Source organism: Neoarius graeffei, chromosome 28 (assembly GCF_027579695.1).
Source record: "Neoarius graeffei isolate fNeoGra1 chromosome 28, fNeoGra1.pri, whole genome shotgun sequence".
NCBI lineage: Eukaryota > Metazoa > Chordata > Actinopteri > Siluriformes > Ariidae > Neoarius > Neoarius graeffei.
The window spans coordinates 28,404,767-28,425,607 of record NC_083596.1 but is presented as its reverse complement, the minus strand read 5'-3'; the positions used below and the strand labels follow the sequence as shown (position 1 = coordinate 28,425,607).

At 45.0% G+C, this 20,841-nt stretch overlaps 1 protein-coding gene across 2 annotated transcripts in view; it reads left to right on the top strand.

Moving 5' to 3' along the window:
- The window catches only part of LOC132875667 (serine/threonine-protein phosphatase PP1-gamma catalytic subunit A), a 322,481-nt gene that overhangs the window by 267,223 nt on the left and 34,417 nt on the right, over positions 1 to 20,841 (top strand). The gene's annotated exons all lie outside the window — the stretch shown is intronic.

Sequence of the window (20,841 nt, the reverse complement as noted above, 5' to 3'; positions counted from 1 at the left end):
TACTGGCCCACAGTAGAGAAGATATTAATACACTGTTACATTGGGTTATTTTTATGCCTCCGCCACCGTAAGGTGCAGGAGGCATTATGTTTTCAGGTTGTCCGTCTGTCCGTGCATGCGTGCGTCCGTCCTGAAACCTTGTGAATGCGATATCTCAAAGGCTGATGAAAGGAATTTCACCAAACTTTCACCATTTGTGCGCTTTGGGACAAACATGAACTGATTAGATTTTGAGATCAAAATGTCTAAGGTCAAGGTCACTGTAAGGTCAAATATCTGTCGGAATCCTTGTAAACACAATATCTCCAAGGCAGATGAAAGGAATTTCACCAAACTTTCACCATTTGTGCATTTGGGGACAAAGATAAACCGATTAGATTTTGAGATCAAAAGGTCTAAGGTCACTATGAGGTCAATTGTCTGTCCGAGAACCTTGTGAACACAATATCTCCAAGGCAGATGAAAGGAATTTCACCAAACTTTCACCATTTGTGCATTTGGGGACAAAGATAAACTGATTAGATTTGGAGATCAAAAGGTCTAAGGTCAAGGTCACTGTGAGGTCAAATGTCTGTCCGAAACCTTGTGAACACAATATCTCCAAGGCTAATACTGTTAGGACTGGGACTGTTTTGGCCTCTAGAGGCCGCTGTTATTTCCTTTGTTTGGTCATGTTTGTTTTGGCCTCTAGAGGTCGCCACTGTGTTTTGTGTTTTTGTGTTTGTCTTATTGCCTGTTTCCTGCCCCGCCCTGTCCTTAATCAGTTTGTGTATTTATACCCCTGAGTTCAGTTCTCTTGTCACGGAGTCTTTGTGCTGTTATGTTTAGCTCCAGTTACCTCTGTACCATGTTCCTTGCCTTTGTCTTTTTGGTTTTGCACTTTGCTTTGCTTTTTGGACTTAGTATTTACTGTTTTTGGATCTTCTGAGCATTGGTATTTTTGCCTTTTCTTTTCTGGTTTTTTGGCTTTTGTTTTGACTTTGAACTTTTGGATATTTTTTATTTTTCCCTTCATCTTCTGAGCGTTTTGGATTATTTCTTTTTGGACTGTATATATTGTAAATAAACTTTTTAATACTTTTCTACTTCCACCTCACACCTCTGCATTTGAGTCATCCCCCTGGTGGCCTAGTGGGGGTTTGCTGGATTATCACACCAGCGAACCACGTTCGAATCTCAGCAAAACCCTAACAGAAAGACTCCGTCATGACCGACTCAGCAGAGGCTTCTTCAACTGTCTACCCGGCTAACCTTCAGGGAATTATGGCCACTTTAACACGCTTCGGAGCTACCATGGACACTCATGGACGTACTCTTGCAAGCCAACGTGAGACCCTTACTCGCCACGAGGTACTGCTTCAGCAGATTGGGAAAAACCCTGGCACAGCTGACTTCTCTACCCCCATCTCCTCCGCCTGATTCTGCTCCGCCATCCGCTCCCGCTCCAGTGCCTCTGGCCACGCTGCCTCCTTCACCTCGCGAACCCAGCCTTCCTGCACCACAGAGGTATGACGGCAAGCACAGTGAGTGTCGGGAGTTCCTTACCCAGTGCCAACTCACCTTTGAGCTTCAGTCTACCACCTACACTACGGATCGCCGCAAGATTGACTTTGTGATAACCTTGTTAGCTGGTAAGGCGTGGGCCTGGGCCACTGCTATCTGGCAGAGACAGGAACCCGAGTGCTCTGATTTCCAGCTGTTTACTGAGGAGATGCTTCGTGTCTTCGATCAAGCAGACATCAGTAAAGACGCAGCTAGAAAGCTCATGTCCATCCGGCAAGGGGGAAGCATCACAGACTACGCCATCTCGTTCTGGATGCTTGCAGCAGTAAGTGGACGGAACGAGACTGCCCTGGTGTCAGCCTTCCACCATGGTCTGTCTGACCCCATCAAAGACAGTCTGGCTTCTATCGGATGCCCAAGTGACCTCGAAACTCTGATCTCACATTCTACTCGTCTTGACAACAGGATGAGAGAACACTGCCAAGTCCTGAGCCTCCCCGGCCTCCCTGCCTCTACCTGGACCCCGTCTACCTCCTCCAGTGACTGTCCAGAATCCATGCAAGTGGGCCGTACTCGCCTCTCCGCATCTGAGGGAGCGCAGAAGGAGGGACAAGTGCTGCATCTACTGTGGCAAGCCTGGCCACTTCCGAGCATCATGTCCCGAGCTCTCGGGACAAGGACCGCCCCGTCCAGCCGAGGGAGGGTTGTGACGGGGCCTACCCTCTCTCCCGAACTCCCTGGCCAAGGTGTCTACATTCCGGTCTCCATCTCCTGGGGTGAGTCTGTCCATTCTTGTCAGGCCTTGTTAGACTCCGGGGCAGCTGGAAACTTTATGGATGTTCACTTCGCCCAAAGTATCAATGTCCCGACTGCACCTCTTGAAGTCCCACTGTCTGTGTCTGCCCTGGATGGCCAAGCCTTAGGTGACAGAAGAGTCACCCAAGTAACTTATCCAGTCTTCCTCCAGTCTCAACGTCACAAGGAAGAAATATCCCTGCACCTTATTCATTCGCCAGAGTTCCCAGTTATTCTAGGTCTTCCTTGGCTTACCCGCCACAACCCTCGTATAGACTGGGTCACTAGCCAGGTTGTGGAGTGGGGTCCTGCTTGCTATGCCTCTTGTCTGCTCTCTAGCTCTCCTGTATCTCCTGCCGAGCCTCCTGATCTCACCGAGTTATCTCAAGTTCCCAGAGAGTACTGGGATCTCAAAGAGGTCTTTAGCAAGAGCAGGGCCACCGTTCTTCCTCCGCACCATGCCTACGACTGTGCCATCAACTTGCTCCCTGGGACTACTCCTCCTCGGGGCCGACTGTTCTCCCTCTCTCAGCCAGAACGCAAGGCCATGGAGGAGTACATCAAGGAAGCCTTGGCCTCTGGGTTCATTCGACCCTCCACCTCACCCGCTGGTGCCGGCTTCTTCTTTGTCGGCAAGAAGGATGGGGGGCTCCGGCCATGTATTGATTATAGGGGCCTGAACAAGATCACCGTGCGCAACCGCTATCCCCTTCCGCTGATGTCCACAGCATTCGACCTGCTCCAAGGCGCCACCATCTTCACCAAGTTGGACTTACGGAACGCATACCACCTCGTCCGTATCCGACAGGGAGACTAGTGGAAGACCGCCTTTAACACCCCATCAGGGCACTACGAGTACCAGGTGATGCCCTTCAGACTCACCAGTGCACCAGCTGTTTTTCAGGACCTTATTAACAATGTCTTGAGGGATATGATTAATCTATACGTTTTCGTCTACCTCAACAACATCCTGATATTCTCCAAGACCTTACAGGAGCACCGCCACCATGTCCGCCAAGTCCTCCAGAGACTTTTACAGAATAATTTGTTTGCTAAAGCCCAGAAATGCGAGTTTCATGTCCCCGAGGTCTCCTTCCTGGGATTTGTCATACGAACGGGGCAACTCCAAATGGACCCAGCCAAGACCCTGGCCGTCCGGGACTGGCCTCCTCCCAAGTCCGTTAAGGAGGTTCAGCGGTTCTTAGGATTCGCTAACTTCTACCGCAAGTTCATCAGGAACTTCAGTTCCGTACCAGCACTTATGTCAGACCTCACCAAAAGGACTGGTGGATCCTATGTCTGGTCCCCTCAGGCGGAAAAGGCGTTTAATGACCTCAAACACCGCTTTTGCACGGCACCCATTCTGGTTCTCCCGGACACCTCCCAACCATTCATCGTGGAGGTGGACGCCTCGGACAGTGGTGTCGGCGCGGTGCTCTCTCAATGCTCGGAAGGGAAGCTGCACCCCTGCGCTTACTTCTCCCACCGCCTGAGCCCTGCGGAGTCCCGCTATGATGTGGGGGATCGGGAACTGCTAGCGGTCAAACGAGCCCTTGAGGAGTGGAGGCACTGGCTGGAGGGAGCGCAACATCCATTCCTGGTGTGGACGGACCATAAGAACCTGGAGTACCTCCAGCAAGCCAAGAGGCTGAACCCACGACAGGCTAGGTGGGCTTTGTTTTTCAGCCGTTTCAACTTCACCCTATCATACCGCCCGGGCTCTAAGAACACCAAACCGGACGCGCTCTCCAGGCTGTTCTCGCTCAACAACAGGGAGAGTGAAGTTGGGCCTATTATCCCTGTATCCCGGATTGTGGCTCCTGTCCGCTGGGGTATTGAGGAGACCGTTCGACAAGCTCAACGCCGGGACCCTGATCCTGGGATGGGGCCACTGGGCCTCCTGTATGTCCCTCGTCAATCCCGGGCCAAGGTTCTCCAGTGGGGTCACTCTTCCCCTCTCACCGCCCACCCGGGAGCTCGGAGGACCCTGGACTTCCTGAAAAGGCGCTTCTGGTGGCCTAATATGGAGAAGGAAGTGAGGTCATTCGTCCTGTCCTGTGAGGTCTGCACCAGAACCAAGAACCCTCAACAGCGTCCCCAGGGCCTCCTGCATTCTCTGCCTATTTCCCGGCATCCCTGGTCCCACGTGGCGGTCGACTTCATCACGGGTCTCCCTGAGTCTCAAGGTAACACTGTCATTTTGGTCATAGTGGACAGATTCTCCAAGGCCTGCTGCTTTATACCACTGTGCAAACTTCCTTCTGCCCTTGACACTGCTAAATTGTTATTTAATCACGTCTTCCGAGTCTTTGGTCTTCCACAGGACATCGTCTCTGACCGGGAGCCCCAGTTCTCCTCCCGAGTGTGGCACGGCTTCTGCAAGCTCATCGGAGCCACTGCCAGCCTCTCCTCTGGGTTCCACCCCCAGTCCAATGGCCAGACGGAGAGGCTCAACCAAGACCTGGAAACCACCCTGCGAGGCCTGGCTATGGATAACCCGACATCGTGGAGCACCTGGCTGCCATGGGCAGAGTACGCCCACAACACCCTGCAGTCATCGGCCACCAAGCTGTCGCCGTTCCAGTGCCAATTCGGGTTCCAGCCACCTCTGTTCCCGGACCAGGAGGAGGACACTGGGGTGCCCTCGGTCAACCAATACGTGAGACGGTGTCGCAAGACCTGGAGCAAGGTCAGGAGGACACTCATCCAGACCTCCAGCACCAACCAGACTCAGGCCAACCGCCATAGGAGACCTGCCCACACTTTCCGCCCTGGGCAGCGGGTTTGGCTGGCCACCAAGGACCTTCCGCTGCGGGTGGAGAACCGCAAGCTTGCTCCTCGCTACATTGGCCCCTTCAAGGTTGTACGCAGAGTTAACCCTGTCTCCTACCGGCTCCAGTTACCACGTACGCTAAGGATCAACCCCACATTCCATGTTTTCCTGTTGCGGCCCGTACTGACGTCCACGTATGCCCCTGCCCCTAGGAACCCCCCGCCCCGCATCTTCCAGGGTCAGACCATTTTCACTGTGCGCCGCCTGCTGGACTCCCGCCGGGTTCGCGGGGGTCTCCAATATCTTGTGGACTGGGAGGGCTATGGCCCTGAGGAGCGCTGCTGGGTCCCAGCTCGGGACATACTTGATAAAGAACTTTGTCGGGACTTCCATTCGGCTCATCCTGATCGCCCTGGGAACGTCAGGAGACGCTCCTAGAGGGGGGGTCCTGTTAGGACTGGGACGGTTTTGGCCTCTAGAGGCCGCTGTTATTTCCTTTGTTTGGTCATGTTTGTTTTGGCCTCTAGAGGTCGCCACTGTGTTCTGTGTTTTGTGTTTCTTATTGCCTGTTTCCTGCCCCGCCCTGTCCTTAATTAGTTTGTGTATTTATACCCCTGAGTTCAGTCCTCTTGTCACGGAGTTTTTGTGCTGTTATGTTTAGCTCCAGTTACCTCTGTACCGTGTTCCTTGCCTTTGTGTTTTTGGTTTTGCACTTTGCTTTTCTTTTTGGACTTAGTATTTACTGTTTTTTGGATCTTCTGAGCATTGGTATTTTTGCCTTTTCTTTTCTGGTTTTTTGGCTTTTGTTTTGACTTTGAACTTTTGGATATTTTTTATTTTTCCCTTCATCTTCTGAGCGTTTTGGATTATTTCTTTTTGGACTGTATATATTGTAAATAAACTTTTTGATACTTTTCTACTTCCACCTCATGCCTCTGCATTTGAGTCATCCCCCTGGTGGCCTAGTGGGGGTTTGCTGGATTATCACACCAGCGAACCACGTTCGAATCCCAGCAAAACCCTAGCAAATACAAGTAATTTCACCAGGTCAGGATTACTGTGAGGTCAAATGTCCATCCCCAAATCACAACTTAAGGCGTGTGGTCTACCAGGCGGAGGCATCGTTGGCGTAGAGTTCTATCTAGTTGATTGTAGTTTCTAGTCGACAGGTAACAGGAGAAGTGATGCAAGTCTTCAGTTTTCTTAGCAATAAGAAGAGGAGAAAGTAGTGGGGAAAATGTTTGTGCATGAATACAACTTTATAAAGAATCAGAATTTAATTTATTAATCTCACATGTAAATAATTTGCTTTGGTGTTTGGTGCATAAACAATTAAGATGATAAATTTAGTAAAGAGACAAAAGGTAGAAAATAAAAATATCAAGAAATCTAAAATGTACAATTAAAAAAGAAACCTAAAGTATGTGCAATGGATTGTTGACTTGCCCAAGCTATGCAGCAGTGTTGTAGTAGAGTCCCCAGTGTTCAAGTCCAAGTCATTTTAAAAAAAAAAACTGAGTCGAGTCCGAGTCAAGTCCACTATTGAGCTGAGTCAAGTCAGAGAACAAGACTTCAACCACACCATTTGACGGTGACTGTTTTAGCGCTATTAATGTTAGTTTGTTCCTGAACATGACACATGAACAGGCGAATATGCATTCTCTTTGTTAGAGAGTGTGAAGTATTCTGTCAGAGATGGTTGGGAGATGGATGTAGGTGCAGAAGCTGTGTTTATTAATACAAGTGAAGACAGGTAAACAATCCAGAATGGCAGGCAAAATTGTAAAACAGTGAAACAGGCAATAGGTCGAGTGAGGCATGACCAGGCTATCAAAGACAAGAAACAGGAAATCAAACAAGGAAACAAGTGTTGCCAGGCAAAACAAACCTTGCCCGGTAGCACTTTTTTTTTATTTTGGATTAAGTGCAACTGAAGAGCTCTTCAGAGGAGCTACGATTTCCTTACATATAATTATGTAGTAAATCTGTAATAACTGATTTTGAGCTTCTTGGTGACCTTGACCAGATGACCCTCAAAATGTTGGCGGTTCTATTTGAGACCAATGCCCATCTATCCTGAAAGTTTCATGAAGATTGGTCCAGCAGTTTTCCCGTAAATATTGCTTAAAAAAAAAAAACCTCACTGAAAACAATACCTTGCCCCCTGGTGGACTCTGTCCCAGATGAGGTAATAAGGCTAGGTAATGTGTCAGCAATGCAACACTTTGCAAAGTAAGTGTGTTATTACAGTTTTTATGTAGGCATGCTGTTTGTGCCTTAATCCTGTGCAGGGGTGAGTCGTTTACAATGCACGAGATTCCGCTTGGTATGCGCGTTGTCCGGAGCGTACCCAAGAGTCTGTTGGATGCATGTGCCAAGGTGCAAAGCTGCAACACTCTTGCACAAAAATTAATGTAGATAAATATCCTATGCCAAATTATGGCATGTTACAAAAAAATAAAGAAAAAAAATCAGAGTCATCTCATCTCCAATTTGAGTCTGAATGCAGTTAATGCACGAGTCCAAGTCAAGTCACAAGTCCTTAAAGGAGATACACAGAACCTTTTTATTTTTTAATAAATTTGAGTGGATAGTATCTTCATCCTTGACTCTTGTATGCTGCATAAATGGGAATAAAAAAATTGAGTTAAAATCGACCACAAAGTTGGCATTTGAGCTGCCTCACTGAGCTAACCATGCCTGAGTGCATGACATCACTGCAGTAACCGGTTTTAAAGGAACAGTCCACCGTACTTCCATAATGAAATATGCTCTTATCTTATCTTATCATTGATGTGCTGTCGAAGCGCGCAGAAGGTGTTAGTACGCCTGTCATTATAGTGCGGACTTTCCATAACATAGAAAATCGCTACGTTTCAATTTGTGTAACTGAACTTGTTTCATATCACTGGTCATGTAAACCTATGTAAACAGGAAAAACGCGGAAGAGTTTGGTCGCATCTAACTACAGCCCCAAAAAATACCATTGGCCATGCTGAGCCTAGCTACATTGCTAACAGGAGTGACAGCGCGTCTGACTGACTGGGAGGTCGCGCAAAGCTCGGAGAGGTACGGAGCAGCTCGTCTCAATTCAGATAAGAGCATATTTCATTATGGAAGTACGGTGGACTGTTCCTTTAAGGCCGAGGCCTTTTACAGCTATAGACCAAAGTCATATAAATAAATATTTATGGTGAAAGTAAGAAATACCATTACCGACTTGCTCAACTAAGACTGACTTGACTTCATTGTGGGTTGACTCTCATTAAAACAGGTGTTATAAAACTTATGCAACATACATGTACATGCATGCATTTTTCACTGATAAAACATAAAAGGCTAATTAAATAATCAGATGAACTAGACAATCACATTCTGAAGCAAATTAAATGATCTTATACCAGTAATTTAAACACACAATACAAGTTACATGTCTTAATCTAAATGCAGGTAAACAACAGATTTTTTTTTTTTTTTTTTATCCAAATGAGAGTCGGAGCTTACCCGTTTGCATTCTCACTTCTTGAAGGCCGATGTTGTGGCCAATTGTTTTTGAAACAATCTGACTTTCAGTTGTTCATTCAGTTCTCTGTTCATTCACTTCTTCCACGTAAGGGTGAGATGACAGCAATATCCTGTTTAGAAATAAGACAGCTGGCTCCACTCATTCACTATCTTCATACTGTGTATTCTGTCATTACTGCTGGGCTCAGGCTGGGACGGAATGTCACCTGTTTTAGCAACAACTGCGGGGAGGTCACTGTCAGAGTGATCTGTCCTGTCCCATTCTGGGTTTTAGCAACAACCCTCGGCTCACTCCGGGAGGACTGGTGCAACGGAACTCACTTTCCTTTAAAAAATAAAATAAATAATTCCCTTTTCTTGTAGTTTTCTTTTTTTTTATTATTGGTACTGCACTCTTTCAATACAGGCTGATAGCCAACGCTCCTCAACAGATCAGAGGTCTCATATGAGTCTTCAGTAAAATGTGCAGAGCAGAGGAGAGATCACTTCATAGGTGCCCAGTGTGCCTGTGAACTTCTCACAAAATGCGTCCAAATCTTTGCAGTTTGAACATTCTTGGGCCATGAATGCAACGTAAATCCAGCTTCTGTCATGTTGCTGCACCTGCCAGCAACACATCTACGTGGCATGGCAATAAATTAGCTCAAAATGGAGGATCGGAGTTGCAGTCAGCTCTGTGTTTTAGTATAGCAGAAATAGCGATGAGACCGATAGACTTCCTGCTGTGACGTTACGGACGTCAAGGTCATTCACTCAGACCGCTACCTCTATAAAATCACTTTAATCGTAAAAATTACTATATTTATTGTTGATGCTTAAAACTATTCCTGTGCCATTCTTGAGGTCTCAAGGCATTTATAAATGAAAGTGAGGCCATGGCTCTGCGTATATACTTTAAAATTAGGGCACGAGTCGGACTCGAGTCCGAGTCCTGGACTCAAGTACTACAAGCTTGCTGTACAGTACAGCACAGATTGAAGATGGCATGACATCATGAACTGTGCAAACGGCAGTCTAGAGGAAAAGTGCATTAATGTGATGCATTGGGAGTTTGTGTGAGGTCAAAGTCAGTGGGGGTCTCTGACCTTGTTGATGAGGCCAACTGCAGTGGGGGGAAAAACACTGGCCTTATGGCATAAGGTTTTGGTCCTGATGGACTCCAACCTCCTGCCAGACGGCAGTGTCTCAAAAAGTTTGTGCCCAGGGTGGGAGGGGTCAACCGTAATCTTTTCTGCCCTCCTCGGGGTCCTGGAGTTGTGCAGGTCCTAGAGAGATGGAACATTTGGCTGCAATCATTCTCTCAGCAGAACGAATGATGTTCTGCAGACTGTCCATCCTTGGCAGCGGCAGCAGCATACCAGACAGTTATGGAGAAGGTGAGGATGGACTCAGTGATGGTGTAAAAGTGCAAAGTCATTGTCTTTGGCAGGTTGAACATCAACTGCCACAGGAAGTACATCCTCTACTGTGCCTTCTTGGTGAGAAAGCTGATGTTCATCTCCCACTTAAGGTTATGTGTGATGGTGGTGACCAGGAGGTGCAAATACGCCACAGAGGTCACTGGGGAGTCAAACATGGTGATGAGTGCAGATGTGGCAGAGCTCCTCCTGAAGTCTACAATCATCTCCACTGTTCGAGCATTGAGCTCCAAGTTGTTCTGCCTGCATCAGTTCGCCAGATGGTCAATCTCCCACCTGTAGGCAGACTTAGAGATGAGTGTCCAATGAGGGTGGGGTCATCTGTGAATTTCAGGAGCTTGACAGATTGATGGCTGGATGTGCAGCTGTTAGTATATAGAGACAAGAGTAGAGGAGAGAGGACACCATCTTGAGGGGGATCTGGTGCAGTAGTCAGACGCGTGTCCCCAGCTTCCTGTCGGACAGAAGGCACTGAGCCACCTGCAGGTGGAGTTGAGTGCGCTCAGCTGGGAGAGTTTGTCCTGCAGAAGAGCTGGGATACTAGTGTTGAAGGTGCTGGAGGATGAAATGGAGAGCCATGTTGACAGCACCATCTACCGTAGCAGCCATTGAATTTTTCTTGTAAATTCCCGTTCCAGCTGCACGCCATGCGACTGCCGTGCAGTTCCCAGCTGAAAGCCAGGGGGCTGCCATGCAGGGCTCATACCCCCTCCCTCTCCTATTTTAATTCTAAACACGCCCATTCATTCGATTCCACGGTGTCGCCATTAGATGGCGCTTCTCTCATTAAAAAAAACATTACTTGAAATGTTGTGTGAAGCTGTTGTACTGCACTTTATTCTGGTTTTTTTATGATCTTATGGATTAAAAACATTGAGATGATGAACCATCTGAAAGTTTTTTTGGGGGGGTACATCTTACCTTCTCCGAATAAGTAATGGTTACTAAGTGATATTAATTACCTTTGATTAGTAATTATCAGGTATTACCTACTAACAAACAAGAGATAATTTACCCAATTTCAGTGAGAAAATAGCTGTTGAATAGATACATAAATGTGAGGTAAATTTTACCCAATTTATTTAAGTATTTCATAGCTTTTTATTTCAGTTATTTTATACTCAATATATGGAATGAAATCTACCCCAAACAAGTCAATGCAAATTGTCACCTCCGATTTATTGGGTAAATTCTATACCGTAGGTTACTTTTTTCAGTGTGCACTGTAAGAAGTGATTTTGGAGAGTGGTAAATATAATCTAAGCAAACCAGATAAAATTTACTCGATTATTGCAGTCAGCCAAGGAATATTTAGGAATTATTGCAGTCAGCCAGGGAACTCTCGGACTGCCATCTTCCTCTCTCCGGCTGTTACGGTAGTTTAGTGAGCTACGGTATACCGTAAAACAGGTTCATTACTTGAAATGTTGTGTGAAGCTGTTGTATTGCACTTTATTTTGTGTTTTTTGATCATTTGGTGCATCGTTGCTGCATATAAACAAGGCGGTTCAGTTATTTGTTGTATAAATGCACCTGGACTGCAGATTTGGTCAGTCCAGAAACAACATTTGAAGCTGTTAGTTAGTGAGTTACCGTATAAAACAGGCTTATTACTTGAAATGTTGTGTGAAGCTGTTGTACTGCACTTTATTCTGTGTTTTTTTTTATGATTTTATGGATTAAAAACATTGAGATGATGAACCATCTGAATGTCTTTTTTTTGGGTGGGTATATCTTACCTTCTCCGAATAAGTAATGGTTACTACCGTAAGTGATATTAATTACCTTTTGATTAGTAATTATCAGGTATTACCTACTAGCAAACAAGAGATAATTTTACCCAATTTCAGTGAGAAAATAGCTGTTGAATAGACACAAATGTGAGGTAAATTTTACCCAATTTAAGTATTTCATAGCTTTTTATTTCAGTTATTTTATACTCAATATATGGAATTAAATCTACCCCAAACAAGTCAATGCAAATTGTTACCTCCGATTTATTGGGTAAATTCTATACGGTAGGTTACTTTTTTCAGTGCAGGAGCAGGCGAAACTGCGGGTCTTGGTAGTCTGGTGGTTACTGCACATGTCTTGTACCGGTAACTCCTGAAACATGGTTCGATTCTTGTCTTGGGTTTTTCACCCTCTCTCCCTGTTTTCTGCCAACCTCTATACCAGCTACTGTTAAACAAAGGCAAACTCGCTCAAAAATAAATATTTAAAAAAAAGTGACTCTTGCAATGAAGCACTGTGCACTTTTTAGTGTTACATGTAGGTCCTGCTTTCAAATAGGCTAGACAATATTAAATAGTGGCAATGTTGGGATGACTGAAAACAGACTTTTTTTATAAGACTTTACTAACTACTGAAATCTATTACAAGTTGAATGTAGCCACTGATTACTGTTTCATGAAGTAGGCCTTATAGGGCACGCTAAACAACATGCTTGTGATGAAAGTACCATATAGCTTAATTGTTTGAATCAGTGTATCATTCGTTCTTTCTATTTTCAAATGGCAATCAAAAAATGAAAAAGTGACTGGTTATTTTGTTATTTGTTTTTATTTTAACACAAAAAATGAAAAAATGACTGTTTTTTTCATATTTTTTTATATGAGCCTAAAATTGAAATGAAAAACAAGTCATTTTTTTCATTTTTTGATTGCCAATTAAAAATGGAAAGAACGAATGATACACAATCCATGTATTATTCGTTCTTTCTTTTTTTTCAGTAATACACAATGACTCAGCCAGGCCCTTTCTTTAGTGTAATAAGAAACAGTAGAGAGGCTCATGCCATTTGTCTATTTTTATTAAAATGTGCACACAGTGTAATCACAAAACGGTATCGTATTTGAACCGACAAGAGACAGTTACCGTATCATTTCCCACTATGCCCTCCTTTGTTCCTAATAACCAGATTTATCACGTTTAATTATTAACAATTATAATAATAATAAATCAATATAAAACCCGACATCTACAGAAGATTTTCAACAAATAGGGGGCAGGGAAGCTCGCACACTCCAGCAGCGAGTGATCTGTGATGAGATGATTTTGAGAAGCAAAAAAACAAAACGCTCAACGCCAGCAAATGTGGATTAAAGCAGAAAATTTTGTTAGGTAAAATCATTTTAGAAATCATTACATTCTTGTTTTTTCAATAAAAATAATATTTTTTTAACTTTATAATGCTTAGTTACGTGCCGGGGCTCTGTCAGTCATTGATAGCCCAACTAATCACAGCGCTGTGGTTCTTTTCCTGATCCTTGGCATTGTTTTTTTTTTTCTTTCTTTCTTGATAATGTGTTACCGGATGTGATAAACACGGTTCATTAAAAGGCCCAGAGATTTTCACTTCCACTGCATGCCCCCTCCTCTCTGCAAAAATTGTGTATTCCTCTCAAGGTGGTAACTGTCTCCATTGTATTGTGAACAGCCACTCCACCCCCCACTGAGGTTGCTGTTCATGAATGGTAATTTGGTTTTAGGTTACACCCCAATTTCAATGACACTTTACTCTGCGTAAAGTGCGTTCTGTTCATAATTTTTATGGACAGAATTTCTAGGCACAGCCAGGGGCCAGAAGGAATCCTGTTTGGGAACCACAGGATTTCATCTCTGCTTTTTGCGGATGATGTTGTCCTGTTGGCTTCTTCAAACCAGGACCTTCAGCATGCACTGGGGCGGTTTGCAGTCGAGTGTGAAGCGGCTGGGATGAGAATCAGCACCTCCAAGTCCGAGGCCATGGTTCTCGACCGGAAAAGGGTGGCTTGCCCTCTCCAGGTTGGTGGAGAAGTTCTGCCTCAAGTGGAGGAGTTTAAGTATCTCGGGATCTTGTTCACGAGTGAGGGAAGGATGGAGCGTGAGATCGACAGGCGGATCGGTGCAGCCTCCGCAGTGATGCGGTCGCTTTACCGGTCCGTTGTGGTGAAGAAGGAGCTGAGCCAAAAGGCGAAGCTCTCAATTTACCGGTCGATCTACGTTCCGACTCTCACCTATGGTCATGAGCTTTGGGTAATGACCGAAAGGACAAGATCGCGGATACAAGCGGCCGAAATGAGTTTCCTTCGCAGGGTGGCTGGGCGCTCCCTTAGAGATAGGGTGAGAAGCACAGTCACTCGGGAGGAGCTCGGAGTAGAGCCGCTGCTGCTCCACATCGAGAGGAATCAGCTGAGGTGGCTCGGGCATCTTTTTCGGATGCCTCCTGGACGCCTCCCTGGGGAGGTGTTCCAGGCATGTCCCCCCGGGAGGAGGCCCCGGGGAAGACCCAGGACACGCTGGAGGGACTATGTCTCTCGGCTGGCCTGGGAACGCCTCGGTGTTCTTCCCGAGGAGCTGGCCGAGGTGTCTGGGGAAAGGGAAGTTTGGGCTTCCCTGCTTAGACTGCTGCCTCCGCGACCCGGTCCCGGATAAAGCGGAAGAAGACGAGACGAGACGAGAGACTTTACTCTGCCAAGCTCACAATCAGTGCGTTTACATGCACATCCAAATCAAGCTACTGTCGGTAATCGAGCTAAGGGTCCCAACAGGGGTGCCAGAGAAATCCAATCCTACATGCACACAAGGAAATCGAGCTATTGTGTGAGGTACATTGTGCACCCGAGCCACAGGTGGCGCTACACGCCCCATCGTGTTGGTACACTTCCGGTTGTCATCATGAAGAAGAACTATTCAAGAGTATAAACAAAGTTATCAGTTCCGTGTTCACAAGAAGAGTGTTTGTATGTATGAACAGAAGTGTTCCTAATAAAATGGCCACTAATTTGAAGTTGATCTGTAATGGTGAACATATTAACTGTTAGCCTGCTAACATGCTAATAACTTACCAACTAATTGGAAATGGGTGCGTACATGCCCAAACACAAGTGTTCCTAATAAAGTGTGAAGTGTCATGCTGACCGAGGCTGTTGTGTTTCCCGCTTGTGGTCTCGTCACTTCCGGAAGGGGCAGTGCTGAAGTAAGTAGCTCGACTACATAGCTTGATAGGGTTTACATGCGCTAAGTAGCTCGGCTACAATCGCATAATCTAGGTCGCGTAGCTCGATTACGAGAAATCCAGTTCGGTTCGATTTCAGCCGAGCTAAGGTGTTTCCATGGCATTTAGAACTTCGATTTCAGTCGAGCTACAGCAGAAATTCGATTTTCTCTATGTGCATGTAAATGCACTGAATGTCAGAGGACTGGAATTAGTGCCCCAAAACACACAATTTCAGCTTGGAAAAACTACAGACGGTATAACTTCAGGAAGAAAATAAACATTTATTTCACACTAAGAAAAGCAGGCTCACTACACATGGAGGCTATACAAAGCACAGAAATGTAGCATACAGTTGTCCCATCTAGCAGTTTCCACATTCCCATGGTGAGACTTTCCTACGGTACATTTGCCACAGGTGTATTTGTGGCAGCGTACACAAAGTTCAGTGCTTCTGTTATTATTGCAGAGTATGCACACCTGGCACTGCGTCTTTTTCTTCTGAGAAACTTTCATCTCACGCTGCTGTTTGTGTTCTTCCCCTTGTGCCTTTTCCTGCAAAAGCCTGTTTTGAAGTTCCTCTGCAAGCTCCAGCATGAAAAATAGAGATCTTGCAGTCACGTGACCGGAAAGTACACAACCCCCATCTTGTCGGTCAAAAACACCACTGAATACTGCTGCACTCGTGTACAGAATGGATCAATTTCAACCGACGGACTACACGGCTCATTTTTCTAATGAACAGATAACTAGATATATGTCTAAAATAAACGATCTACAGATTTGTGACCCTTATGGATTACCGGACGGAGTTTTCATGACCGGATTTTGAACTGCCAGCGGAATACCCGGATGTGTATGATTACCTCATTAACTGTCCCTCGCTGTTCAGTGGTGAAGCACTGCATGCTTATAAATCTCTGGACAGTTATCTTTACAGAAATTCAGGATTTGTCAGCGACTCAGATGTGGCATCTTGTAAACAAGAAAATAATCCTCATTGGATGGGTAAGTCACTTAAGTATTGAGTATAGCACTGACCAGCCGATTATAGAATAGAATAAGGTAATTCCAAATCGTCCGTCTTGTTTACATGGATCTGGCGTTGGAGAGGTAGAGGCTTGGCAGTGGAGGTTTGAGTAGCTGTTTTCTGAGCTTAGTCAACAGGCCGGCTCTGCCTGTAGCCTGGCTTTTGCTTCCGCTCCCGGCGCTGCCTCCTTCGCTTTGCTTCCAATAACAATCCACGGAGACCCCGCTGGTCTCGCGATCTCGTCCGGAATGTCATTTTTTTTTTCTCGTCCGGAATGTTGTGCATACGATGGAAATCACTACAAACCATCATTTTCTGCTGGAAACCAATGTCCAGTAAGTCCATACGGTTGTAGTGGATATTGAAGTCCGGTACAGACGAACAACACGCAAAAATACACACAAAAAACATAAACGTGCACAGGTAGGGAGAGCTTGTAGCCACAGCCATTGTAGTAGAATTGTATATAGTAGGGTTTTCCAGAAGAAAAGGTAGAAGTAAAAGCAGAAGTAGAACCAGAAGTAGAAGTAGAAGGCGGAATATGGCGTTTGACCGACACGATGGCGTCTGTCACAATCTGGATCGGCTGTGACGTCACATGCAAGTGCTCCATAGGCGACTTTCTTTGGATCCTGTACATGCTGTGTACAAGACATGTGCATTTGTGACAGCCATGTCAAGCAGGTTGTAAAACACAGCCATGGGCCATCTCCGTGTTCCTGCACGCACCGAGTAGTTGTGTAATTTCTGTTCCATGATATCAACGCTGCATTTGAAATGGTTGTAATCAACAACAGTGTTTGGTTTTTGTTTTTGGGTGTCCACAATTTCCACTTTCTGATGCATGGTGCTCAGAAGACAAACAGATTTCTTTTTTTTGTTGCAAACACCATCAGCAAGGCACTTCCAGATATGAACACCTGTGTGGAGTACAACTGGTGCCCCGAGGTTTCCTTTGCAGTTGCTGGTAGCTCCTGACGATTTTTGTTGATGGTGCCAAGCAGAGTTGTTTTTCGTTGAAGAAGCCTGTTAGCCAAAGACAGAGAGGTGAAGAAATTATCCATAGTTACAGTCCTTCCCTTGTCCATACGGTAAATGGTTCCATCAATTTCAAAACAACATTCTCTGATAGCCTCTCTCCTGTTGGACAAGTGGGATCTTTTCCCAAGTAAGGGATGGCATTACACATGTATTTTGTGTCCAGATCTGCTGCAATCCAAAACTTGCTTCCAAACTTGTCAGGGTTGGATGCGATGTACTGCAGAAAGGGACAACGAACCTTTGAAGGAAATAACTGCTCATGCATGGTAACATGTTGCGCTGCACTGTAGGACGATACACAATTCTGAACAAACTCCTGCCAGATGTCTGAAATTGCTGCAAATTTGTCCGTTTGTATGCGCTCCTTGCGGGTGTCCTTGTTGTCGAAGTGAAGGTACCGCTTTATTTCAGGAAAGTGGTTACAGGGCATTATGGCTTTGATATCTGGGTTGCCAAATCTATTGGCCCACATGAATCGCATGGCACCAATGTAGCCCTTGGCAGCCCTTCGAAAAAGGATTGCGAGGAACGCCATCAGCTCGAAGACACTCATCTGCCAGCTGGGATTTGCTCTACGGCCCTCCTGGACTGTGCAGTCTCTGATGGCCAACAACATGCTGATATCCAACAAATACAGGAAGCTTTGAAGGCGACTCGTGATTTTGCGTGTTGCAAACTCTGTTGGCCCTCCAGATCCATTGAATGCTGTCTGTGGAGTTTCATGAGCAGAAAAGTCTCCAACTTTGTGGTGGAACCACACAGTGCCATCTTTTGCCTTCTCTGTGGATCCAGGTGTTATGCCCACATCTGCAACTTTTTGTTTCTTTTATTACAAGGGGGGTTGATGTGCATTGTGTCTTCCTCCTCATCTGATGTGGCCTCTGTGTCTGAACTGTCCTGCTCAATCACATACTTGGGTTAGGGCAGGGGTGCCAGGGTGAAATTGGTAAGGGGGCCAGATTTTTTTCAAGTGGGACCTTGGGGGCCGAATTACACTTTTGGCCTGAAAAGACCAGACACTAACTCAACAAAAGGACATTATTTTATATGATTTTTGAAGGCCTATACGCCCAAAAGGAATTGTAAAGCTATAGCCTCAAAATGAGGCGCACAATAACATGGCAGACAAAAGCAATTTACCCTCTGAAAATGTAACAGTCTAAGCATGCAAGTAGCCTACATTTATAAAAAAAATGCTACAGAAATGGACTAAGACACAAATAACACAAGTGTAAACTGTAAATGACTTAGATCAGATTTATTGATCTTGCACATCAAAAACATGTCAATGCATAGGCCTAATTAGGCCAATTAAAACGATTGGCAAGTAGGCCTAAACGAGTCAAAAGAAAGAAGTGCCAGGGTAAATAATTCCACCAATAGGTCAAGTGACTAAATATCCAGTAGCATTAGTTTAAAAGAGCCAAATATGACTGAACATACCAATAAAAACAAACTACAGATGGCACATTAACTTTGCTGGTCAAGTCCCACATATATTTCCACACACCCATCCTGTTTATTCCCCCTCAAGCACACAGCAACATGGGGGAGAAATACCAGCTACATTTTACATGTGGAAGCCAGAAGTCTTTTACTTTTTACCAGCTTGTCGACATTGGGGGACAGACTCTGGGCAGTTGCTATTTTCATGACATCGTTGAGATGTCCATGGGTCAGACGACTACGCAGTTTCGATTTATTAATATTCATTACTGAAAATGCCTGTTCACATAAATATGTTGTCCCGAACATAGAGTATTTTACCGGCAAAGGCCGTGATAATTGGGTACTCTGGTGGCAATGACTGATAGAAAGATTGGATTCCAACAGATGCGTATTTATCCTTGACGAATGCACCCTCCGAAAATGGCTTGGACACTTTTGCGATCTCCCACGCGATGATGTAGCTCGCCTTCACTGCCCCTAACATGAAATAAAATGTACAACAAAGATATTGAGACACCCCTCTTTGAAAACAGCCGCATTTAACATTAAAGGAGAACTGAAGATGATGTACGATATTAAAACGAACCTTCATGTGTCTCTCGAGACTTTGAGAAAGCTGCTTGCTGTTTTTGAAGGTTTGAGGCAAGCTCATTTAGCTTTTCAGTCTTGCGTTGCCCGGTGAATTGGCTGTATTTGTCGGCGTGGGTCTCGTAATGTCTTTTGACATTGTATTCTTCGGTACAGCCACTTGTTGCGAACAAATCAGACAAACAGGTTTTCCCCCTACTTCCCAGAAAAAGTATTTCTCTCTCCATTTTTCCTGAAAGATGCGACCCTCAGAATCAACTTTTCTCTTTTTAGACTGTTGTTGCTTGTGAACGAGCAAAAACTAGCCTACTCTACATTAAATCCGGGTCATTGCACCTGCGCGTGCTGCAGCAAGCAGAGAGCAGCTAAAAACGAACCGATGGATTACACGAAAATGGAATCAAATTGAAACATTAGATTTAAAATCATTACGAAAAAAAACACAAAACATTCGATTTTTATTAATTTATTATTTTAAAAAAAAGTCTCATGAACCACCGGGCCGGATGTGATGACCAATCGGGCCGTATCCGGCCCGCGGGCCGTTACCATGGCACCCCAGGGTTAGGGTTTCCGGAAAGATCCACGTCCTGGCCTAGGCCAAGGCCGTGTTGTGCACTGTCCTTCCCAAGCCCCATCCTCAATGCTCCACAAGTGCCTGGTCAGTACCCCCATGTTATATTTGGGTTATTATTCCATTATTATTTGAGGCTAGGTTTTGGGCTAGGTGCTAAGGCTAGGGGTTGGGGTTAGATCCAGGATTTGGAGTTAGGGTTAGAACTGATCCTTCTTGGTTGCCTTGGTTGTGACATTGTGAAGTCTAGTTAGGGTTAGAAACAAAGAGGCTATTTCTCAGGTTACACAATAATTAGGCTTCTTTACACAACAATGGGAGGCAGGTAATGGTACGTTAGATTTATTCCCAAATTTGGGGGGGGGGATTTCATTGCAGACTAAAGTCTGCACTTTGGGCCTTCTAGTGTTAAAAATATGCTGTTAACTCAAAACACTTCTTATTCATTGCAAAACGTTTATTTCAGCGCTGTATACAGGTATTGAGCACACAATGTGACCGCTTTTATGCGGTAGCCTAATAATAATAATAGAACAACCCAAAAATTGCAGGGTAACCCTAGACCTGCACAAGTGATGCGCTACTGGCAAAAGAGCCAGCGACGTATGAAAAAACCCCACACCTTGGACCAAATACATATTATTTTCGGCACGCTGCTCCACCAGTCTGTAATGGTATTTTTCATATGATTACATTACGGTGTAAATGTGGTCTTGAGAAGAAAAAAAAAACGTTTGCAGACCTTTTGTTAAAATCGCTAAAAGTGATGTTGTAATATTGAAACAATGGGTCTTACAGGGTAAACTACAGTATGGCGTCATTTGTAATTGGCATCACCTTTTGTAATGCGTAACAGCTCGTTTGGCTGGAATGTGCAAGCTGCCCTACCCCCCATTCAGTGAAAAGGGACCATTCTCACCTGTCTTTGAACAATGCAAAAGGCATCCCCCAAAACAGAACATTCAGAACCTCTTTTTCTGTCTCCTGTAAACTGCTAAGGGCAAACACTCAGAACACACACTGAAAAAAATGATACTTTGGATAAACTGTGGAAAAACCGAATTAAATATTAATTTATGTCTATCATATATAATTTGTGCTGGATATTTTATTTGGCATTAATAAAAACATTTTAAGATGCCTAAATTTGCGGATGTGGTCTAATCT